The 26101-nt window shown below is 39.7% G+C and overlaps 1 long non-coding RNA gene across 1 annotated transcript; it reads left to right on the top strand.

The window, feature by feature from the left end:
* The first annotated feature begins 1244 nt into the window (after nt 1–1244).
* On the top strand, nt 1245–22708 carry LOC144329676 (uncharacterized). The gene is made up of 3 exons (XR_013395291.1): nt 1245–1408; nt 21568–21685; nt 22436–22708. It is a non-coding gene; the product is annotated as an uncharacterized LOC144329676 (long non-coding RNA).
* The last annotated feature ends 3393 nt before the right edge of the window (nt 22709–26101 follow it).

Below are 26101 nucleotides of genomic sequence, written 5' to 3'. Positions count from 1 at the left end.
TCTTATATTAAAAGCATCAAGAAATGACTCAGTAGAGTTAAATATGGGACAACAACATGAACACAGCTCTTGAGAAATCTCTTTACTCAGATATGAAAATCAGCCAATGTGCCTTTGCTATCATCCAAGTCCTGTAAGACATACCAGTGTGTGCTTCTAGAATCCAGATGATCATTTCTTGCTGGATTTTCTACCCACTGAACTGGAGATCCAGAGAAAGAGGTTGGTCAGCACCAGATTGTGGAGCAGAGAAAGAGAGAAATACCTAGAATGCTTGGACTTTGTCTGAAAGCAGCATTATTTTCAGAGAGGTCTGAGGAGTGCTAACAAAAGGCAGACAACCCAGTCTATGTGCACCTCTATAAGGAGCGGGGCTGTAGATGGCAAACTGTGCATGAAATAAAATAAAACAAAACATCACTGGGGCTCACCAGGGCTGCTGACATAATACGGTGGCTGAGTCTCCTCTCATTCTGGAAAACTTTCTTCTTGTTAAGCTACTGCCCCTTTATACTCCAGGTTACCATTACCATTCTGGGAGAATTTACACTAAAATATTATATATATATATCTGATTCAAGGCTTTTTTTTTTTTTTTTTTTGGTAAGACCATGAATGTCCCTCTGGTAAAGAATGTCACCAAGCATAAATTATGCAAAAACCTCGATTTGGATAAAATGATTTGCCTTTCAGATATTTTCTCCTATTTGTGCATGTCAAAGGGACTTACACCTTTTAGCATAATCAATGCAATTGATTTGTTCAGTGAGACGCATGAATGATTGAGGTACTGTAGAACTCATCTTATTTCAAGGTAAAGAATCGTCCATGACCTATCGAACTGACTTTGTTCAAATGGCAGTTCTGAATCAAAGTAAGTGAGTCATAATATGTTTATTTAAAGAATCTTCCTAGCTAGATACCATTCTCCCCATCCTCTCTCTTTCTCCCTACCTACCTCCTGCTTCTTCTGTATTAGCTTTAGGATTTTAAAAAATTCCTAACAAAGAACTTAATCCTGGCTAACTTAAGTGGAAGAATATTTATTGGAAGGTTTTTGAGGGCTCAAAATTAAGAAAACAGAGAAGGTGAGTTAGGAATGAGACAGGAATCAATCCTGATTCAAAGGCTCTGTTGCGGGAGCTACAGCATGAACACTCAAAGTGGTAAGATTCCTGCTGGGAAGTCATAGAACTATCACTCCTTTTCATGCTTGCATTACTTGGTCAACATAAACTGGTAGCAAATGCAGCAATGGGTTTAGTGAGGATGGATGACTGCCAACTTCTTTCCATTTTCTTACTAGACATTCAGTCCAACTATGCCCCAGTTTCCCTTGCAAATAGATGCAACCATGTAACAGAGTTCTGGCCAATGGAATAGGCAGAAGTAACATGGGCCCTGCCAGGTGGGTAATAGAAAACCCTCTCATGGACAGCTTACCATTCTCTTTCTCTAATCTGCCAGTGAAATGATGAAGACTCCGAGGATATAGAGTGTAGCTTTATCTAGTTGTCAATCTGTTATTTATGTTTTCTTAAATTTCCAATCCACTAGGAAGCCACATGTGCTGGGTAAGTCTGACCACAACCAAAATGGTCTATACTGTGTTGAGTGAGAAAAATCCACTCACCATGAACTTGAATATTGCAGCAATACCCAGTTTCTAAAGTTTCCTTGTGCTCTCCCTCAATTTCTGTACTTCCCTCATTGAGACCCTTCACAAGTGGCTCCTGGGCTAGTCCAAGCCATGGATTGGCACTGGCCTGTGAGTGAAAGTTTGCATGGCGCTAATCTGGAGAAGAAGTGGTGCCATGTTGGAAGGAACCTGGTCCTTGAGCCACCGCTTTGAGTGGAGCTGCCCAGGAAAACCAGCAAACTGGAGACACCTGAGTTGTCAGTTTCATAAACAACAACAAAAAATCTAGGTACAATGCTTACCCGCTCCCTGCCAGAAAGCAGTCTCTCTCCTGCATGGGCATTAACAGGAAGCAGGAAACACATTGGATAAAATAAGAGGAAAATCCCAAATCAGACCTTGAAAACAGAGGTAAAAATGACATACTATTTTTTCATAGCATGTTTTTTCCTAATTACCAGAATGATGCGCATAGTCACCCTCACTTTTGGCAATGTCTCTAATGCCTCCAGAATGGATGGCTTAAGATGCAAAGTGGCCTTTGACTCTAGTGATGCCTCTGGGTCATACATTATAGTCAATTGCACATCTCTCTCTCTCTCTCTCTGTGTCTCTCTCTCTTTCTCTCTCTCTCTCTCTCTCTGTGTGTCTTTCTCTCTTTCTCTTTCTCTCTCTCTCTCTCTCACACACACACACACGCACACACAGAGACAGAGAGAGAGAGAGGTAGAAAACTATTTGAGGGTAGGAATAAAAAGGTGCTTTTGTCTTCTTTCCAGTGTGAAGGGCATGAGCATAGAGCTGAAGCTCCAGATGGTTTTACTGAATCACCTCATAAATATGAACATCCTCATTCTGGTAGCCATGTGGCTATATTATCTCAATTTTGCCATCCTTTTAGCCCCTACCTGCACAGCTGCAGGACCTCAAGGACCTCCTCCCCAGCTTCCCTCTTCCACCCACCCACCAACTGCCAAGTTTCCCAGGAGTTCCTTGTCACGCAGGTCTCTGGATGGCCTTGGATTGATCCTGTTCCCTCTTCAATCTCGCTTGTAGTTCTCAGGAATAACCGTAGAATGTGCTGAGAATGAAATAGCCTAAGATAGGCAGGAACTAACCAGAACAGCTCAGGGTCTGCTCCAATTCTCCCTAGAAATAGGATGTTCTTTGGTGCTTTAGCCCAGCCTGTCATGTTGTCCCTGGGACATATAACAAGGGCAGGCTACATTCTGAGGTCCTTCAGCTGCCGTGTAAGTGAAGTACATGCAGATGAGGAGATTCCATTCACCTCAAGCAGCTTTCCTGAGCCTTGAGGGACCAACTTGCAATGAGTTCTAGGCTTCTGTTGTCCTTTGTCTATTGTTCTCATCTGTAAATCATATATCCATTTCATGTAACTTGTTGTGCTTAAGTGGGGCCTGTCTCAGCAGACTGACACAAACTGGGAACCAGTGCACAGTGAACCTGCTTCACACTTCTCATGTATGCTCAGGAAATATTCACTTAGTCTTTTCATCCCTAATCTGCTTTTGAGGTTTACATGGGCATTGGAGCCAGCCATGTCTCTCAAATAATCCTACTCACTGGGATGCCAGCATATCGCCACTGTCCAGCAGGTATTGCATTTACCCTCTGGTCACCAGCCTGGGCATCAGGGAAGCTCCACTGGAAGATAATGGCCTTCTGTCCACCACTTTATTGTGACAAGCCCATAGGCATTGGAGACAAGCAGAATTACGTCCAAAACTCAAATCTGCCACTTTGTGATTTTGGATAAGTCACTATATGTCTGAACCTATATTTAACCAGCTATTAAAAAAATGGGTTAATAGTAGCCCTGAGGTGATAGTATATGTTTCAGGATTAAATGAGAGAACATATGTAAAGCCCCAGGAAGGATAATTATCCATTTAGTAAGCACTCAATAAATATTAGCCACCAGAATTATTATCAGAACAACTATTGATGTCAACAGAGTTATTATAAACAGTTATTGATGTCATCAGAGATTACTATTTCCTTTTCTGTTCTATACTACTGAGTTCTCAGTCCTAGACCCAGGTTTCTCTTAATCCTATGATAGCAAGATTTTAAATAAGCACTTCAGTCTCTTTCTATAGTCACTGACTCTTTATGGTGGCATTTTTCCCACTTGCACATGGGACTCTGTGTTTACTGAGGTATGGGCATAGGAGAGGAAACTTGTTACTCCTTTTTCTTTTGTATATTTATTTGCCTGACTACCTAAACTCTGGCATTTATTTTGATTTTTTTTTATGTAAAGGTACAAACCATGCTCCTGCTACTACTTAAGACACGTGCATGAAGAAAATATTTATTTTTTCTGAACATCTAAGCCAGCCAAACACACTTTCTGGTGATAAATTGTGCCCCAATGGCTTTTTCTGATGAAGAGGCTCATGGCTTATACTGGAAGGCTGTAGCTGCCCATATTGCAGTTATTACCATATAAATGCTTATCTCTGTCATGGATATGCATAATCATGAAATATGCTACCTTCCAAGTAGGAATGTGCAACAGATTGTTTTGCAGAACATTATAGCATCTTATAGTATTGCAATATTTATGGTGGAATTTTCCTTTTCAGTATAAGCAGGTATAATAATTTCCTCCTAATATGTCAGTATGAACTTTCTTAGACTTGACTGAAGGCCAGAAATAGATTATTTTGCTGGCACATGTGGACAACCTTAGCAATCCTCCCAGTATTGGTATAATTTATGTATTACACTAAATATTCTATCTATTCTGAGACATAAAATAGAATATTTTTGACTGAATTAACTAATCAACTGATCATGTTGTTTCATTACATTTCAAGTAATGAAATGATGATTTCATTACTTTTGAAATCTAGATTTTTGAAAGCTAAAGAGGCACTAACATGCATCTTGCTTTCAAATTCAATAACCTAAATGGCATCAGCCTGGAAATTGTGGATGGTGTGGTGTCTTATCTCTGATGTAGGCAAAATTATCATGGATCTTTATCATTTACTTTGTATCTTCAGGGCCTGGGACTTATTGATTAATCGTTTATTGAAAGGATTCACAGCTTAGTAAATATTTGTGAATTGCACTCTATTTATATTTTTGTGATCACCACCATGAGCCTGTGAGCTTGAATGTCCTTGCCAAGAACCACTGTGCCTTTTCCCCCATCTTGTACTCATCTGTTCTCACCTACTTGTTTGTAGCAAGCACACTCACAGTAGTACCTGTGCCATGGATATTTGCAATTAACAAGGAGCAGAAACCTTAAAATGAAAGGATAGCAATCTGACTGGTAAACTTTCAGGCAAGATGATGATTTTGGGCATCTGCTTCTTCTTAGAACCCCAGTATCACACTCGCTTGTGGTCACCAAGTCTCATCTGCCAATATTGCCCTGTTGTACTTACAAAACAGCTGGATTAAATTGTACAAATGCACTACTGTTTTTAAATAACTATTTTCAGTTACAAACAAAATTGGGTGTTTTAATATTTTGAATGCAAGGGCCAACCTGTGTACTTTCATGTACAACTTCTTTTACATATTTGACTCTTGATTGCTTCTTAATGTGGTATCTCATTTCCACCAGCAATATTAATCAATGTTAATATTTAGACCAGCATGCTGCGTAACCTAGTTCTCTGAAAGATGCTGCTAATAATTGAACCCAAACAAACAAACCATGTCACTTTATTTAATACTTATATTAATTTATTTCAAAATAGGTATATGTTTTTAAGTAAAATATACCAGATTTAGATTTTGCCAAGAGTAACATAGATTCCAAGAACAATGGCTTAAACAGAAATTTGTTTCTCTATTACATAAAAGAAGTCTATAGGTGGTATTCCAGCGCTGCTATAGTAGTGCTATGAAATCACCTATGATCTAGCTTACTGTTCCACCTAGCATGGAGATTCAATACTCATGGTCCCAGATGGCCACTGAATATCCAGCCCTCAGAATCTTATTTCATACTGCAGAATGAAGGGAAGAAGAAGGGTATCGTATTAGTCCATTTTCACACTGCTATAAAGAACTACCTGAGAATGGGTAATTTATAAAGAAAAGAGGTTTAACTGACTCACAGTTATGCAAGGCTGGAGAGGCCTCAGGAAATTTACAATCACAGCAGGAGGCAAAGGGGAAGCAAGGCACATCTTATATGGTGGCAGGAGAGAGAGCAGAGAAGTGCCACACTTTTAAATCATCACATCTCATGAGAACTAACTCACTATCATGAGAACAGCAAGAGGAAAGTCTGCCCCCATGATCTAATCACCTCCCATCAGGTCCCTCCCCTGACAGAAGAGAATTACAACTCCACATGAGATTTGAGTGGAGACACAGAGGCAAACCATATCATTTAACCCCTGGTCCCTCCCAAATCTCATGGTCTTCCCACATTTCAAAACCTGATCATACCTTCCCAACAGTACCCCAAAGTCTTAACTCATTCCAGCATTAACCCCAAAGTCCAAGTCCAGAGTCGTATCTGAGACAAGGCAGCTCCCTACCACCTATGAGCCTGTAAAACTAAAAGCAAGTAAATTACTTTAAAGATAAAATGGAGCTACAGGCATTGGATAAATGCTTCCATTCCAAATGGGAGAAATTGGAAAAAACAAAGGGGATATAGGCCCCATGCAAGTCTGAAAGCCAGCAGGACAGTTGTTAAATCTTAAGACTCCAAAATAATCTCTTTTGATTTCATGTCTCAAATCCAGGACATGCTGATGCAAGAGTTGGGCTTCCAAGGCCTTTGAAATCTCCACTCTTGTGGCTCTGCAGGGTTCAGCCCCTGTGGCTGCTTTCACAGGCTGGCATTGAATGACTGTGACTTTACAGGCACACAGTGCAATCTGTCAGTGGATCTATCATTTTGGGGTCTGGAGGACAGTGGCTCTCTTCTCACAGCTCCAATAGGCAGTGCCCCAGTGTGAACTCTGTGTGGCAGCTCCAACCCCACATTTCCCCTTTGCACTGACTTCATAGAGGTTCTCCATGAGGGCTCCGCTCATGCAACAGACTTCTGCCTGGACATCCAGGTGTTCCCATACATCCTCTGAAATCTAGGCAAAGGCTCCAAACTCTTGCCTCTGTGCACCCGCAGGCTTAACACCATGTAGAAGCCACCAAGGCTTGGGGCTTGTACCCTTTGAAGCAATGGCCTGAACTGTACCTTGGCCCCTTTTAGCCAGAGCTAGAACTGGAGCTTCTGGGACACAGGGCACCACTTCAGGAGGCTGTACAGAGCAGCGGGGCCCTGGACCTGGCCCAGGAAACCAATCTTCCCTCCTAGGTCTCTGGGCCTGTTATGAGAGGGGCTGCTGCTAAGGTCTCTGACATGCCCTAGAGGCATTTTTCCATTGTTATGGCTATTAACATTTGGCTCCTCTTATGCAAATTTATGCAGCCTTGAATTTCTCCCCAGAAAATGGCTTCTTCTTTTCTACCACATGGTCAGACTGTAAATTTTCCAAACTTTTATGCTCTGCTACCCTTTTAAACATAAGTTCTAATTTTGGACCATCTCTCTGTGAACTTATATGACTGTAAACTTTTGGAAACAGCCGGGTCACATCTTGAATGCTTTGCTGCTTAGAAATTTCTTCTGCTAGATACCCTAAATCATCTCTCTCGTGTTTACAGCTCCACAGATCTCTAGGGTGGGGCAAAATGTCACTAGTCTCTTTGCTAAAGCACAGCAAGAGTGACTTTTACTCCTATTCCCAGTAAGTTCCTCATCTCCATCTGAGACCACCTCAGCCTGGACTTCATTGTCCATATCACTATCAGCATTCTGGTCACAGCCATTCAACAGGTCTCTAAGAAGTTCAAAACATTCCCTCATCTTCCTCTCTTATTCTGAGGTCTCCAAACTGTCCCAACTTCTGCCCATTACCCAGTTCCAAATTTGTTTCCACATTTTCAGGTATAGCAGTTCCCCACTCTCCTGGTACCAATTTCATGTATTAGTTCATTTTCACATTGCTACAAATAACTACATGAGACTGGGTAATTTATAAAAAGAGAGGTTTAATTGATTTACAGTTCTTCATGGCTGGGGAAGCCTCAAGAAACTTACAATCATGGTAGAAGGCAATGGGGAAACAAGGCATGTCTTACAGGGTGGCAGGAGAGAGAGAAGGGGGAAGTGCCGCATTTTAAACTATTGAATCTCATGAGAACTCACTCACTATCATAAGAATAGGATGGGGGAATCTCCCCGTGATCCAGTCACCTCCCACCAGGTCGCTCCTCAGACATATGGGGATTAAAATTCCACATGAGATTTAGATGGGGACACAGAGCCAAATCATATCAGGTATATACTGTCACTAAAAAGTGCTTCTAGAATATCTCAACATTATTTACACTTAAGTTTCACTGGTCAGAACTTAGTCACATAGCCACATTTTACTTCAGATAAGTCTGGTGAAAGCAGTTCAGTTTTTAGCTGTGCAGTAATGTTCTCAACTACAAATACAGATTGCACCACAAAAAGGGAATCACTATCAGATAATGTGTTCATTTTCTCTTGCTCTACAACATATCATCACCAATTTGGTGGCCTAAACCAATTATCCATTTATTATCTCATGGCTTCTATGAGTCAGAAGTCTGGGAATACTTGAGTTTGGTTTTCTGCCCAGTTTCTCCACAAGGCTGAAATCAAGGTGTCAACTGGGTTTCAAACTCATCTGAAGTCTCAACTAGGAAAGGACCTACTTCCAAGATCTTTCAGGTTGCTGGCAAAATGTATTTGCCTGGGGTTATAGGGTTCATAACATCTTGCTTCTTCAAGCTAGCAACAGAGAACGTGTCTCTGCTACTTCGAATCTTTAATTTCAGGGAAGGTGTGGACCTGCTTTTAAAGGGATCACCTAATTATATCAGGTCCATCCAGAATAATATCATTTTTTTATTGGCTCAAAATTGACTGATTGTGTACCTAATGGCTTCTTCAATGTCCCTTCACTCTTGCCGTATTGGTTAGAAGCAAGTCACAGGTTCCATCAACACTCAAGGGCATGGGATTATACATAGAGTGACTCATTGGGGACCACCCTGGGGTGTTTATGTTAGGGATATGATTGGCAATATTTGCCCCACACAGTATATGACAGTTCTTTTTAAGCTACGATCATGCATTGAACAATGATGTGTCAGATCCAAAAAAAAAGAGTTGCCTGAGAAATTATCTGATGGATTTATGCAAGATAGTTAAGCTACTCAATGCTGCATAAGCAAAATTTAGCTGCTACTAGTTAAGCTGATGAATGCCATCTATTCAAGGTAGTTGTTTGTCTTATAATTTCAACATATGCTTTTGATATGGCTTGGCTGTGTCTCCACCCAAATTTCATCTTGAATTGTAGCTCCTGTAATTCCCACGTCATGGGAGGGACCCAGTACGAGGTAATTGAATCATGGGGGCTGATTTTTTCTGTGCTGCTCTCATGATAATGAATAAGTCTCATGAGCTTTGATGGATTTATAAAGGGGAGTTCCCCTGCACATGCTCTTTTGCCTGCTGCCACATAAGACATGACTTTGCTCCTCCTTTGCTTTCTGCCATGATTGTGAGGGCTCTTTGGCCATCTGGAACTGAGTCGATTAAACCTCTTTTCTAATCCCAGCACTTTGGGAGGCCGAGGCAGACAGATCACGAGGTCAGGAGTTCAAGACCAGCCTGGACAACATGGTGAAACCTCGTCTCTACTAAAATACAAAAATTAGCCGGGTGAGGTGGTGCGTGCCTATTGTCCCAGCTACTCAGGAGGCTGAGGCAAGAGAATCACCTGAACCCAGGAGGTGCAGGTTGCAGTGAGTGAGCCAAGATTGCACCACTGCACTCCAGCCTGGCAGTAGAGTGAGACTCCATCTCAAAACAAAACAAAACATCTTCCCTTTATAAATTACCCAGTTTTGGGTGTGTCTTTATTAGCAGTGTGAGAAAAGAATAATACAGTTTGTATTATTTCACAAAATAATTTAATTTTTAATTTCACACTATCAGAAATTAAAAATTATTTTTGCTATTCACTGTAAATGCACGTTGTAGTTGATAAGCACCAGTTCGACATTGTATCAAAAATTGTAACTAAAAATTCTCAATGTCAAAAGAATTTGAGAAATGCTAACCTTGACAATACCAATGAGTTTTTTTTAATAGAGGTGAGAGTGGCTAGGAGTTTAACTCTTCCCATCAAATGCAGTCTCTTAATAGTGCTTTCACTTAAAAATGATTATTTAATAAGATTGCCAAGTCTGCAGCAATAAGACTGTCATCAAAAAGAAGCAGTGATATACTGGAGAAAATACTTAACACTTATGTATCCACAGGTCTCCTGGCTCGTGTCTATATCCAATAAGAAGAGTAATAAAGAAGAAGAAAAAAGTACCTGGTCTGTGAATAGATATTAAAAAGTTTGGATATTAACGTTCATGCATTTGCTTGATTTAGGGACTGTCTTGGAAGCCTTCCCATTTGCTTTGTAATTCTATTAGTCTTAGTTATCTGGCTCCTTAGTCCTTATATGAGAAAAGAAAGAAATGAACAAGCAGAGATTGAGACCCCAGGAGTGCCAAGAAGTGGCCTCCTTAGGGAAAGACTGAACAAACACAAAACAGAACTAGTTCAAAATTTTGTGTGTGGAATGGTGAGACCATTTATTTCAGGGACATATGACACCATGTGTGACTACATCATCTTCATAAACTGCACCATTCACAGGTAATCATAATCATAATCATAATTTTATAATCCGCTTATAAAATGTATTGAATGCCTTTTACAAAGTTTCCAAAGATGAATGATTCTTATTTTTTCAATTTTTTTCTCACAACATTACAATGAATTGATGGCACTAAATGTGTGAGAAAGAAGCTGAAATGTAGTAAGTCCTCAGTGATGTTAGTTGTTATTATCTATAACTATTTGTCACCTATAATTAGTTACTATTTGTAACTATAACAAATGTTGTGATTGTCATTTGTCTTAGTCTGTTTTGTGTGGCTATCACAGAATACCATAGCCTGGGTCATTTGTAAAAGAACAGAAATTTATTTCTCACAGCTCTGGAGGCTGGAAAGTCCAAGATCAAGGCACTGGCATCTGGAGTCCTCACATGGCAGCAGGCAGGGGGGCAAAAAGGCAATGAATGCTGTTGTTTCACCTGATAGAAGAGCAGAAGAGAGTGAATCCACTCCCTCAAGACCTTTTATAATGCCATTAATCTATTCATAATGGCAGAGCCCTCATGACCTAAACACCTCCAGAAAGGCTCAATCTCCCAACACTGTCTCACTGGGGATGAAGTTGCCAACACATGAATGTTAAGGGACATATTCAGACCACAGCATCATTACTTCTTGGCTAGCCTCAACCCTGATAATTATCAATCTTAATGTCTCCCATTTCGTATCAGCATATCCTGATTCCCTTCCTACGACACAATTAACCCAGGAGTTTTCTAACAATTTGGGGTCCATATTGGCCCAACTAGGCTCTCATTCTTATTTTTGTAGATGAGAGTCAGGAAAACAGTATGAGGATTCCTCAAAAAATTTAAAATACAACTCCCTTGTGATTCAGCAATTACACGTCTGAGTATATGTGCACAAAAAATAAAATGAACATTTTGAAGAGATACCTGCACCCTCATCTTCATTGCAGTATTATTCACAGTAGTGAAGATACAGAAACCAACTGTTCATTGACAGATGAGTGGACTAAAAAATGTGGTATATGTATGTGTGTGTGTAAAGAGAGAGATATATATATATATACACACACATATATATATATGAATATTATTCTCATAAGAAGAAGGAGATCTTACCATTTGTGACAACATGGATGAGCCTGCAGGACATTATACAAGTGAAATAAGCTAGACACAGAGAGAAAAATACAGTATGATATCACTTATATGTGGAATCTAAAAACATCAAACTTTAGAAGCAGAGAAGAGAGTGGTGTCTTCCAGGGACTGGAATGTGGGGAAAAATAGGGAGATACTGGAAGATAAATAAGTTCTGGGGATCTAAAGTACACCATGATGACTCTAGTTAATAATACTGCATTGTTTACTTGAAATTCTATAGCAAATTTTAAGTGTCCTCACCACACACACATACACACAGAGAGAGTATAACTATGAAGGGTGGTGGATATTAATTAATTTGACTGTGATAATCAAGATACAATGCATATGTAATCAAATCATCACATTGTTCACCTGTGATATGTACGATTTTATTTATCAATTAAACTTTTTTAAAAGAAATACATTAAATACATTAAAAATGTCTTATAGGTGTCTGTACATAGTATAAAACCACTCCAACTTTAAGAGCCTTATGCAATCTGATCACTGAAGTTGCTTGGTGACTGAGCACTTACTTTTCTAGTTATGGCACAGTTCCATGCACCAACAAACAATTCAACAAATAAGTGTGCAAGGACAACAGGTTGCCATGGAAGCCAATGTTACAATGCCCAAAGTCATCTAGCTCTATGACAGTGATGCATTAATGAGATGTTTCAGCAGTTAGTGTGCTCTGGAAAAGTGTGTACCTGCAAGGCTATGTATGTTCCCCTCTTAACACTTAACATAAGAATCTCATTTTGAGGTAGTTACTTTGTTCATCATCATGTGAGATAAAATATAGATGGATATTTTCATAATGCATCTTTTTTTTAAAAAAAGCAGATATTGCAAATGCATCACTTTATTGTTCTTGTTATATATCCTGTGGGTGTAAGAATAATGGTTCCATTAGAGTTTTATGTATCTCCTGAACCAGGGAATGGTCAATTATTGGCAACAATCACATTCCCCACACCTCCCTAATGGCTAGTGGCCCACACTGTAAATTAAGTACAAGACATAGAGCAAGCAGAAAATGTGGACCCCTGCTTTGGCTAATTTAAAAGGTGTTTCATAACATTAACCCTGCATGGAGAAATTTCTGCCAATTGCCACAGTACCATAGGAATATGTGGAGTATGGATGTCAGATTTGGGTGCTGCATTTTGAGACTGTCATTAACTATCTGGATGGTTACCAGGATAATGAAGGATGTGGAAACCACACTGAATGGTTGAGTGATTGGTTGGAGGAAATGGGATGATTTCGCTCAGGTAAAGGAAAATTTGGGGAAGGCATCACAGCTGCCTTAAAATATTTGAAAGTCTGTGTAGGAAAGCTGACAAATTCTGTTTTAAGGGGTCATAATTTGAACCATGGTTAGAAATTATGGGTTAGAAATCAGGCTCCATATAAGAAGGAGTTTTAAAATAATTAGAGCTATCCAACAAAGAAATGGTCTACTCTGCAAAGAAGTAAATGTGTACTCTTTAACATATCATTTCTTTGGAAATGTTCAAACAAACCCAGATGAATGTGATTGCGGATAGGTTTATTATATAGCAGGGGAGTTAGACTAGATGATATTTTGGTTCCTTTTATCTTAGGATTTACCTGACTTTCCATCTTTCCCTCATGCCTCTGCTGTTTTGCTTTTGCAAATTATCCTCAAATAGAAAGAATCATCAGCAAAGAAACAGAGATAATGACAATAATATTTCATTCATTCCACAGCCATACCTGTGTGCTTCACATGTGTGAACCACCCCTATGTGGGAGAAATTCAGGGAGACTGTGGGTGCTTGTTTTAATAGGTTGGTTCTGCACCATTATCCTGTAATATCAATAAAAGAATAAATTAAGATGGTACTAAATGGTCTCTAGGAGTTGATCAGACCAAGGAGACTTTTGCTTCCTGTCATATACTACAGACTGACTGCTAGATGTGGCCTCTTGTCACCTGTTCTGTTTTTTGACCCTCACTTAGCTTCAGCTTAGTACACCTGGTCGATAGCATAGTCTACACAATCTTAAAAAAATTGCAGTTGCAAAGCATTTCAGAATGTATCCTTTTAGTTATGGTAGCCTAGTTTCAAACTTTTCGGAGTTTTAAGGTGAAATTTATTTCTTCTAGAAAAGTTGATTGCAGAGTGCTGGTGAGCTCCCATAATTGAAAGTGTCAGGGGTCACTTGTGAAAGGAGGTAGAGCCGGCAGCTTTGCTCTGACTACTGAATAGATTTGCTGTTTAGTAACTACATCTTTACATTTGGTGAAATCTCCATCTCTGGCCTTTGGCCAAGTGCTCTGTGAGTACTCACTGAATGTGAGTTGGCAGAAATGATTTGTTCAGAGGCTATTTCCACGTAGCCCATTCAGATTCACTCACACTTAATTGGCTTGGCAATTTTTCTATTTAGGCTTAATAGGGGCTTTCTCTAGGACGGCATGGCAATGAGGGGTTGGGATTGTATTATGTCAAACTGTGTGTTCCAGCTTTTGACTAACTATTGGAAATTGCAAGAAATTCTGGGAACATAAAAAATGTGTTCTACAGAGGTTTCTTAAATTCATTTCAACTTTGAAAAGGCAATGTAAGTTACATAAAACATTTTTGAAGTTTCAGGAACTGCAAAATATTAGGAGAACTGCACAATATCTGCTTAGGTTGTGGGAAAAAGTGGATATTAATTGAGAAGTTATGAAGACAAATATATTGGACAAAATAATGCTTTGATAAAAACTATAGCAGTGCCATACTTTCACTACTCCTTTTGAACTGAAGAACAAAAATAGAAGAAACAGGCTGATGTCTCCTGTGTTTGGTGATTCTGCTGGCAGAGGTAGTGAGGAAAAAGACTGAATTTGCTTTTAACCAACTACATATCCCAGGAATGTAGAGATATGGCATGGAGATAACATGCTGAAAGTGTTCTTAGTATTTGTCAAAAAGAAGGGAGTGTGGAAGAGGAAAAGCTCTCCAGCCCTGGGTTATTAGGACCTAGGTTGCACTTCTGACCCCAGTAGGGTGTTCTTTGTCGCTTAGACCTGCCAGACTCTCTTTGTGGGTTGACTACAGGCAGCTCATTGCTCTTGTTCTCCAAACCAAAGTCAGCCTATGTCAATCTCATTTCATTTTCAGCTTTGTGTGAAGCTATTCTCTTCAATATTTTTGACACACATTCTTAGATCAGATCCATATGCTTATTAATTCCAAGAGAAATCCAGTGGAAATCCGATCCAGGCAATTTATGACTCCTCAGACCCTGGAAAGATTATGAAAATCTTTTAATAGTAAAATACAATATGCAGTTATTCCAGAAATTTTTGCTCACTTATCTTCATAACCATAAATTATTTCATACCTAATTACAAACAGGCAGACTGAATAATTGTCTTCATTGAGGGATGTTTGACACTGAGAAAATATAGCCTTATTTTATAAACCTTTTAATGTTCAGACTATAAATATGTCACAGCTAAGGAGTACTGCATCTTTAAGTGTATTAAAGCCACTCTTGTGTAACCAAACATAATGGGATTTTTAAATGAATTATAACTGAAGTACTTAACAAACAACTTTTTAAACTTTCAACATGTGTAAAGCTATTTGAAACTGTCCATTTCATATTAAATGTCCAAAGTGTATTTTATTCTTAGCCATTTGGCAAAAAATTTTATTGGTGGAGGCTTTGTCAAGATATAGATTTAATAGAAATTAAATTATTTGATAGAAAATTCAATAGCTGTTCTCCCTTCATATGCATAAGCTATCACATCAATGAGGTGTCAGAGCTCTGTGTTTGGGAGTTTGGGAACAAAAGTAATGCATATGCATTTAATGTAATAAGAGGATTGTCCATCTGTATTCTGGTGCCTAAGAATGAAGTAATGAAGTTGTAAAAACACAAGCCCTTTCCTTCTCAATTCACACAACAAAATGTCTATCTGAACCTTGGAAAGCAAGAGTCTGCATCTTTATCTAGTCATTCATTCACTCATTGCCCTGTGTATCTTATTTCAGAATTCTTATGACAGATTGTAATAGCCAGTTTATATAAATCTTCAGTTGACATCAAGATTGGTTCTTAAACTCCAGAAGAGCAAGGACTCTGTTTTGATCACCACTGTATTCTGGAAAATAATAGTTAAGTGAACATGCTCTGAATGAATGAATGAACAAATACACATGTATTGAAGTGTTGCTTGTTGGAATTTGGAAATGTAAGGACAAGCAAAAAGCCCCTGCTATCAAGGACCCTACTCTTCAAAAGAGAGAATGATTCCATCAGCTTGTGAATCTGGAGAGCTTCAAAGAGAAATGTAGTGAATCCAAGCACCATCTGCTGTTTTGCTTTGGTGTTTAACAGGCAGTGACTTTGTGCAAGATGTACGGCCAGATCATCTGGACACAGCATTCTAGGCCTGACGGTTCTAAAGGTGTGTTGACCTGCTTTGGACCTAATTTAATCATGGTTAGAAGGACTCTATACTCCTAAATTTGTGAGAAACCACTGTGTTGTAAAGTCTTTTTGGTAGCAGAAAAAGGGGTGCCACCTTCATCTGAAAGAGATGTGTTGACCATGTCCATGAAAACCCATTGAGGTGACACAGTCTGTGCAGTGGCCTGAGGAATAATGTGACTGACCCTACTAGGGAATCACTTCACAGAATTTGAGCCCTGCTCTCAGAATAGAATGTTTTCTATTGAATTCATTGCAACACCAGTAGCCCAAGGTCCCAGGTGTATATATTCCAGACCTAGACGGGGGCCTTTGTTATAATCTCCATGGATTCTGGGTCAGGGAGGAACAAGTTATTGAGCTTGGGCAGTGCACAAATCTCAGCTGTGATTCCAGTGAGCTAAGAAAAATTCAAGCCTAAAATAAATTATTGAATCTTATATCCTTAAGCACAATTCTATTCCAACAATAAGAAATAACCTACTACATGAAGCAAAACCTTCTTTACCACTAGGAACTGATTACAACAATTTGAAAAGACAAAAAAAATCTTCCATTCTTTCTGCACCTTCTCTGATGATATATTCTAAATTCAGAGTATAAGTGTGGGGACCTAGTTAATATTTTTATTTGATAAATAACAAACATCTCAGGCAATGGGGGAAATTCTAACCAAAGGAAGAGCAAAGGATTTAAGTGGTCTTCCCTTGTTCCCCCACGGCTTGTTGTTAAAAAAAAAAAAAAAAAGTCAGATCTTTCTCCTTGTCCAATGGTGTTTTCTTCTTATCAGAACATCAGGAAATATAAAACTGAGGTAGACTGGGGTTCATGCTTTTCACTTCATCTTTCTGATATCACTTCTGTGAATGCAGTTATTCTGGGAATACAATTCATCCTTTGGCCTACATGATGGTGAGAGAGAACGCCCCCCCCTCCAGCTATTTGAGATTGTGGGTTGTTATCATGGATTAAAGAAAGATTACAAAACAGAACAGAGCAAAACAAGCAGGGCAGGTGGTACTGGATGGGATGGTCATCTGCTGGGTTATTTCAAAGAAGGGCTCCATAGGGATATTTCACAATACAGGGGAGTTTTGCTTAAAAATATGTACTTTCTTTTTTCCTCCCATCAACTTTGCCCTCTTGTCTCATCAACTCATTTCCAATAAAGTTGATTGTCTGATGCTGCTATGCTTCAGAAAAGTGAGAGACCTCTGTGGACTTCTCTTTTTGCCTTATTTATGATAGCAAGAGCCAAAGCACACAGGGCCTGTTGAGTGTATCAATGAGAGAAGTCAAAGAGAGTTTGTTTTATGCCAGGAAGAATCTGAAAGTCTTTATTGATTTTACTTTTTAAATTTAAGAACTGAATATTTTCCTCTTTCTAAAACTCAGTAGATAAAGAGTGATGTGAATAAAGTCCAATGGGTCAGCAAAGGAGGTCACACCTAAAGAATGTTTCACATCAGCTGTTATCATTTCTGTATGCGTGTGCGCACATACCACTCAGAGGATGGAGCACACAAGTCATAAGAGCAGAGGTCCCATAATAATTCTGAAGCCTTGGGGAGGCCACAGAAAGCTCCTATTGGGTTGCATATTGGACTTGATCTCTGATAATTTAATGTCTGGTCTGGCAAGGTTAGGTGGAGATGACCTTGTGGAGCTGAACTCCTCGGATGGTCTCCATTGCTCTATCAGAGCCCTGGGACAAAAGTCCCTTTTTTATGTGTGTGGTGTGGAGGGCAAGTTACATGATCTTCTCTTTAAAATCCTTATCCCTATGAAATGGGAATCTCCTGCTTCTCTCTCTGGACCATAGAGCTGAACACTGAGTCGGCCAAGCAAGCTTCCTTGATGTTAGACAGGATAGTATAGGGTTCAGAGCATGGAGTCTAGATCCAGAGTGCTAGCTGCAAATACTGGCTTTGCCATTGACCAGCAGCCAGCTGGGAGTATGTTCTACTAACCTAGGAGCAGGGAAGGTTCTTCACTTAAAAGATAGGGGGATAATGGCAGGCTGTGCCTGAAACAAAGTAAGTGCTGCAGGACTTATTGTTATTATTGATAACTATTATTATTCACTCATTCATCCATTTCTGAATCCAATACATATTTGCTCAGTGCCCACTCTATACAAGACATTGTGTGCTAGGATCTAAGCTGCAGTGGTAAAAATCAGTAAACTTTTCCTTTCTTAGAGATTCCAATTTGGCATGAGGAGACAACATGTAAAAAATGTAGATATATTACTAAGATAATTTCAGATTTAGTAAGTGCTAGTGACAAGTGTGATAAGAAGGAGATAAAGCAGGGTGGCTAGAGAATACATGGTAGGGACTTCTTTGGATCAAAGTACTCAAAGATGCCCCCTCCCAGGATCAGAAGCAATTTTACCACAACGAGAATGAACCATGGGCTTCAGGGACCTTCTTGTGCCCGGGCCCCTTCCAAGGCTGCAGATGTGTTTTTATGTGTAGTTGTGTGCTCTTTTTCATAAAAGATTCCAGAAGGTGTATAAGTTTCAGACCCCATAAAATGTGGAAGTGCCTCTGTTGACGCAGTAATAAGTGAGGAACCACTTGATGATAAGTGGGGGCAGCACGTCCCAGAGGAAGTACCTTCCAGGTAGCGGCAGCCAAGAGCTTCAAGCTGGAGGAATGTCAAGAGGCCAGTGTGGGGAGGGCCGAGTGAGCTTAGAGAGACAGGCAGGTAGGACCTTGCTAACTGAGTAAGCGAGCTCTTCAGGTTTGCTCTAGGTTGATGTTGTGGGCTGCATGGGTCTCCCCCCAAAAAGATATGTTGAAGTCCTAAGACTGAGAATCAGAATGTGATCATACTTGGAAATAGCATCTTTATTGATATAATAGAGTTATAATGACATCATTAGGGTGGGCCTAATAAAAAGGCCTGGTGTCCTTATGAAAAGGGGAGATTTGGGCACAGAGACAGACAACCATAGATAGAAGAGGAATGAAGACACAGACACAATGCCATATGAAGCTAGAGAATTAGAAAGATTCCTCTATGAGCTGACGAATGCCAAAAATTGCTAGCACACCACAGAAACTAGAGGAGGCAGAGAGGGATTGCCCTCTGGGTTTCAGAGGGGCTGTGGCCCTGCCAACACCTTGATTTCAGACTTCTAGCCTCCAGAATTGTAAGACAATAAATTTTAATCCTTTAAAACCACCCAGTTTGTGGTACTTTATGATAGTCCCTAGAAAACAAATACAGATGAAAAGACATTGGAGGATTTTAAGCCTGTGAGTGACAGGGTTTACCTTTACATAAGATGACATCTGCTTTGTAAAGAGTACATTGAAAGGAAGTGGAAGAAAATAAGCCAGTCTAGGATTTGCAGGGATCCAGGTCTAAGGTGATGTTGGCAGGGACTGTGGTCATGGCTGTAGAAACAGAAAAAAGTAGATGGGCCTTGTTAAGGCAGGGGTGAAAAAAAAAAGAAAAAGAAAAATGTCGATGATTCCCAGATGAATTTTTGACAATTGACCTGATGAGATTTGCCAGTGAGTTGGTTATGGGGAGTAAGGATGACCAAATCCTTGAGATTTTCCATCCATCTTACCTAGTACGTGGTCTGTCTTCTAGCTGAGAAACATTCAAAGTGCCTCTGAAATCCTCACTCACCAATTTCATGGCACCATTTCACTTAATAATCTCTCTTGTTTATTAACTTTAATGGCATTGTATCATTTAGTTCCCATGCTGCGAGGAAATCTATTATGCCAGATGGTTCCACAAATAATGATTGTCATACTTACATGAGTTGTACATGAGTGCACTATTTATTTTTGCTGATTACTGGTGCAGTTTTGAACCCATTAAAGCTCGAAAACTCTGCCAATAGACACCTAAATAAGGCCCTATAATCTTGAAGAAGAAGAATTTAGTATGTGGTTGTTGAGCTACTAAACTCTCCCCAGCTACACTACTGTTTCAGTCATTGAGAGTTTAACGGAGGAGAAAATCAGAATGTATTGATTTTCTCTTCTGCCCCTTGGAAGAGGCATTCCAAGTTGTTTTTATGATGTTTTGAAGCACACGTGACAGTGCCTTTTAAGGATTAGAGAAAATCCAAATCTGCTACATGAACGTAGAGCCAGCTTTCACTTGGGGTTTGGCTTGGAGCTAATGTAAAGCAATGTGTCAGGAACACGAGGCAGAGGGAAATTGGGACAGACTTTCTCTCCTTAGAAGCACGTGTGTGTGTGTGTGTGTGTGTGTGTGTGTGTGTGTGTGTGTGTGTGTGTATGTTCATGTGCCAAACATTCTGACCACAGGTCAGATTCAAGCACTGAATTTTCCATGCTGATTTCAAGGATTGTACTTCAGCTCTGTGAAACTTTTGTACATTTGCTCACAGCTCCTTTTTACAATTTTGTATGTAAAAAATATCACTAGAAATAACCCCTTATAGTTTTAAATTCCCCTAAAGCTACTGCCAGACACCTCTTCCCTTGTCCCTTTCCTTTTTTCCACTACCTTTTTTTCTCTCTCTCTCTTCCTCTCTATTAATTTAGATCAGGACATCATATATTTTTGGGGTCATGGATATGAAAGATTACAGAAACTTGCCCAAGCAAAAATGTTTTAATGATGAACATATGTCAAGGGGCCATAAAGCACATTTAGTAAGAGTTTGTGGGCACAGACACATGGTTGAAATAGAGCACTGGGTTGGGAGTGGCTGAATCTGGGATTTATTTTTGACTTTTACAACCTCTCTGACCCTCAGATTTTTTATCTATGAAAGATGTGGATAATGATCATTGTAGTGAAGGTCTGATAAAACAATATATGTGAAAGGACTTAGCAAACTCTTAAGTGCTAGATGCAGGTGAGGTATTCCTACTAGGAATGTCTAAAATAAAATACTATGCTGACTTGGATGAATTTCAGGATTTATTGTGGAGTAAAACTAAGCAAAACAAAAAGCAATATGTATGGTGTGATTTGCATTTATGTGAATTTTTATTTAAAAGAAAACCAGAAATAACATGTGCATTTGTGTCCAGTGTATAGAAAAATGATGGGAAGAGCCAGGCGCCATGGCTCACACCTGTAATCCTAGCACTTTGAGAGGCTGAGGCGGGTGGATCACCTGAGGTCAGGAGTTCCACACCAGCCTGGCCAACATGGCGAAACCTTGTCTCTACTGAAAATACAAAAACTAGCCGGGTGTGGTGGCATGTGCCTATAATTCCAGCTACTTGGGGGGCTGAGGCAGGAGAATCACTTGAACCAAGGAGGAGGAGGTTGCAATGAGCTGAGATTGAGCCACTGCACTCCAGCCTGGGCAACAGAGTGTGACTCTATCTCAAAAAGAAATAAAAAAGCAAGAAAGAAAAATGATGGGATGGATGTGGTGCACATATCTGTGGTGATATCTCAGATGGGAGACACTAGTTAAATCTCTGCGGAAGGAACAAGCTGGAGCCAGCTAAGGCATATTGAACTCCCATATTGCATGACAGGGATGTTTTATGTCCTGTTGACCCTTGAACAGCATGGATTTAAACTACATGGTTTCACTTATATGTGGATTTTCTTCAGCTGCTGCTGCCCCTGAGACAGTAAGACCAACTCCTCCTCTTTCTCCTCTTCCTCATCCTACTTTATGTGAAGACAAGAATGAAGATCTTTGTGATGATCCACTTCCAACGAATGATTAGTAAATATATTTTCTCTTTCTGATGATATTCTTAATATTTTCTTTTCTCTAGCTTACTTCATTGTAAGACTCAGTTTATCATACATACGATACACAAATATGTGTTAATTGACTGCTTATGTTACACTGAGGCGCTTGGTCAACAGTAGGCTTTTAGTAAAGTTTTTGGGGATTCAAAAGTTATAATTGGATTTTCAACTGTGCAGGGGTTTGGCATCCTTAACTCCCATGTTGTTCAAGCATCAGCTGTATTACTGAATAAAATACAGACAAAATAAAACCAAATAAAGCCTTTTAAGTTAAAAATGTAATCACTAAGAGACTGTGGTCAACAACGGAGGTCATGACAATAAAATTCTGCTTTTGTTATCTATCCAAGTTACAGTTTTTCATTTATCTCCTCAGTCAGCAACACATACTTCTTCAGTACTTTGTATAAGTTCTGCAGTCTACTAGGCACTAATCCTCACCAAAAAGTACAACGGAATGTTTTCTTTGTAGTTGGCATCTTTTACAATGTTTAAATTCTTGTGACATCCTGGACTGTAAGTGAAACAAATATTTCCAATAGGATGAAGATAAAACTATATTTAAAGATACAGAATTGCGGCATGCTCGGGTACCTACTCAATATTCATTTCACCTTGTTTGCTATAAAGAGGATCTTGACTGTGTTCAGACAGTAACACACCCAGAACCTCAGGTCATGATCATGAGATCCTCTTGTCTCTTTTCTTGTTTCCCTTGTAGCTAAGAGTATCCACGTGACCTGGACTGGTCAAGGTGGGTGCTAGAGAAATTTTTGCTTTCTTTCTACTCTTCCTTCTTCCTGCTGGAATGTAAATGTAAAGGGTGGAGCTACAGCAGCCATCTTGCTATCACAAAAGAAAGATCCAGAGAACAGCAGAAGAGTTGACCTTAATGTTGTTGAACCACTGAATCAATGCTGTAAACAAGCTATCTCCAAAATTCTTGGTATGTGAGAAAGTAAACTACTGTTTGTTTAAGTTGGGTTGTCTGTTAGTGCAGCTGAATGTCTTCTGATTGATACAGAAATGCATTTAAAAAATAGTATGCACACTTTTTAGTATGAGCTAAAAAAATGAGTAAGAACACAGCACATTGAACCCAATTTTGCACATGCAATCCCCAAAGAGCCCTGGTACACTTTCGTTGAATATTAATGTGAAACCTAAGTTTGGGGAATGTCTCTGTTAAGAAGTTGGGAAACAGAAAGATAAAGTGCCAGAGACCGAGCTATGGTACTGAGACAAATTTTGGTTAGAAAAAAAAGAGCAAGAACATGCACAAAAATGTGTTGCAGAACCAGGCTGTGGGCAGGAACCAGAGGAGCTGTCTACTACGGTTGTATTTAATACGAGTGCTGAGGACAAAGCTCTAATTTTTTTAACTGGCCCAAATTCCTATCTAAGGGTTCTGGAGAGTCATGCCTTACAAACCATACATTCTCGTCAGATGGGTTTTATTTAACCCCATATATTGTGACTTACTTTCCAATCTGACTCTGGCATAACGTTATGCAACAAAAAAGAAAGTCAAAATATTTTACCCCAAAACATCTTTCTTTGCCGTATTTTGAAATGGCCCTGGAAATCTGTCCCTTGTGGGGAGAAATTTATATCTGTAAAGAATCTCTATTTACATAGCTATATCTTTTTTTTTTTTTCCAGGTCCTCCCAATCCTGAAGAGATTAAGTAAGAGTCTAGCACCTTTTAAAGGTCTGAATAGGAAACATTTGTCATCTATTCCCCCTAAGAACAGCTACCATAAGACTTCAAAAGAACTTTGGTCTCCACAATCTTTTACTTTAACTTGAACATTTCTTTTCTATGGAACCCAGGTCTCTAGACAAACTCAACCAATTGTCAACCAGAAAATGTTTAAATGTTTCTATAACCTGGAAGCCCCCTCCTCCCCCCTCTGCCACCCCATCACACCTTGAGTTGTCTGGTCTTTCTAGACCAAACCAATGTATTTCTTAAATGTATTTGTTTGATGTCTCATGCCTCCCTAAAATGTACAAAACCAAGCTGTGCCCGACCACCTCAGGACCTTCTGAGGGCTGTGTCACTGGACGTGGTCATTCATATTTGGCTCAGAATAAATCTCTTCAAATATTTTACAGTTTGACTCTTTTTCGTGACACATAACTGCCCAAGGGGTTCACCTTGCCTGCTGCCTAGACAGAGCAGATTCATCAAGACAGAGGAATTGCAATAGAGAAAGAGTAATTCATGCAAAGCCGGCTGTGCAGGAGACTGGAGTTTTATTATTACTCAAATCAGTCTCTCTGAGCATTCAGGGAGCAGAGTTTTTAAGGATAACTTAGTGGATGGGGGAAGCCAGTGAGCCAGGAATGCTGATTGGTCAGGGATGAAATCAGAGGGCGTCGACCCAGTCTTCTTGTCCTGAGTCAGTTCCTGACTGGGGGCCACAAGATCAGATGAGCCAGTTAATTGATCTGGGTGGTGCCAGCTGATCCACCAAGTGTAGGGTCTGCAAAATATCTCAAGCACTGATCTTAGGAGAGGTTTATGGAGGGTCAGAATCTTGTAGCCTCCAGCTTCATGACTCCTAAACAATAATTTCTAATATTGTGGCTAATGTTGATCTAGTCCCCAGGCAAGAAGGAAGTCTGCTTTGGGAAAGGGCTGTTACTGTCTTTGTTTAAACTGTAAACTACAAACAAAGTTTCTCCTTAAGTTAGTTTAGCTTATGCCCAGGAATGAACAAGGACAGCTTGGAGGACAGAAGCAAGATGAAGTCCGTGAAATGAGATATCTTCCGCTGTCTCAGTCATATTTTGCAAAGGTAGTTTCAGACATGGCCAAATATTTCCCATTTTCCTTCTTAACAGATAGGGTTGCCAGATTTAAAAATACAGATACCCAATTAAATCTGAATTTTAGATAAACAATGAATGACTTTTGAGTATAAGCATGTCCCATACAATATCTAGGATTATTTAACTCAAAAGTTATTCATCATTTATCTGAAGTTCAGATTTAACTGGACATCCTGTATTTAATCTGGGAACCCAATTTTCAGGCCTGTGCTAGAACTCTATTTCTTAATCTCCTTCTAGTTCAGATATTAACTAACTAATTGCTTCCCCAGCATCCAGTCTTACAGAAGAGTTCTTGTTACCCTTGTACCTTGGACTGGAGGACCTCAGATTGCATCTGCTGCTCTCTTTCATCCAACAATGAGACTGGAAGTTGCACTGTTTTGTGCCTTAGGTTTTCTCACCTGGATTTAGGCTAGTTACTTCTTGACATCATAAATAGATCCTAAAATTGAATTGTTCAATAATAGATTGATGCAAAATCTGAAGTCCGGCAGTGAAACAAAATGTAAAACAATTTACAGGGCCTGACATTTGGCTTTGAAGCAAATGTTAGGAAATAGTCTCCCCCTAAGTGTTCAAGAAATGGGAGTGGATTCACCTTTCCAAAGATACCTAGTTCAGTAATGGGAAGGGTTCTAGCAACAGCAGGGTATTGTTATGACAGAGGCACATAAATTGGTCAAATTAAGTGAGCAAAGTCGCTTAACACAGAACCTTTGTTCTCCAAAAGTAGGTTATCACTGCTTGTCAATGAGTTTTGTGAGAAGAGTTCCTTCCCTTTTCTCAGTATGTGTGCTGTTGATTTCTTTTTATTGTCTGTGCTTTCTCCATATATATTTAGAGATTAAAAAAAAAAGTGAGTCATGGCATGTTAGGTTTACTTAGACCCACTGTGGATTCTCTGGTGTGGTTCCTTTTATCCTTTCTCTGAATTTGGGTGGAGGCTGGAATCAGAGGAAAGGTACAGTGGGAGGGGCAGGCAGAGATGAGGCTGGCTTGGGCCATGGTACTTCAAATCAGACCCCCCGCTGAGTGTCACACTCTGCTGCAGGGCACTGCATCGCACACATTCAAAGTTGAATGCCACTGGTGTTATCAGATGAGCTGCCCATCAGCACTGTGCCCACGCCCGATGCAGTTTGGCTCTGCAGACCTTCTCACGTAAATCTTCATCTAAATTAGAAGGAGAAGAGATATTGAGCTTCGGATTTCTGCCAGGCTTTAATTAATCCTCTAGACACAGGCAGGATCTGTCTTACTTGTTCCTTTTCTTTGCCAGCAAAATGACACTTAAGGAAGAAGGTACCTCTGAACACGCTGCTACATCCCTGACAAACTTTCATAAATATGCCCAGCTGTTTCCCCAATCTCCGCTCTCTGTGTTGCCTGCAAATGACTGATTAATTTGCACACAGCTGCTACAGATTCTAGAGAGACAAGCTCCTGAGAAACATTCAGTGTTGCTGGTATTAAGCCTCTAATTTCCCTAAGTGAAAAGTTTCTAAAGCTGTTCAAATTGTCTGAGAAAGCTGCAAAGGCTGGGCTG

Source organism: Macaca mulatta, chromosome 7 (assembly GCF_049350105.2).
Source record: "Macaca mulatta isolate MMU2019108-1 chromosome 7, T2T-MMU8v2.0, whole genome shotgun sequence".
Lineage (NCBI taxonomy): Eukaryota > Metazoa > Chordata > Mammalia > Primates > Cercopithecidae > Macaca > Macaca mulatta.
The sequence above is the reverse complement of the archived record's forward strand: the minus strand, read 5'-3'. Positions and strand labels throughout refer to the sequence as shown.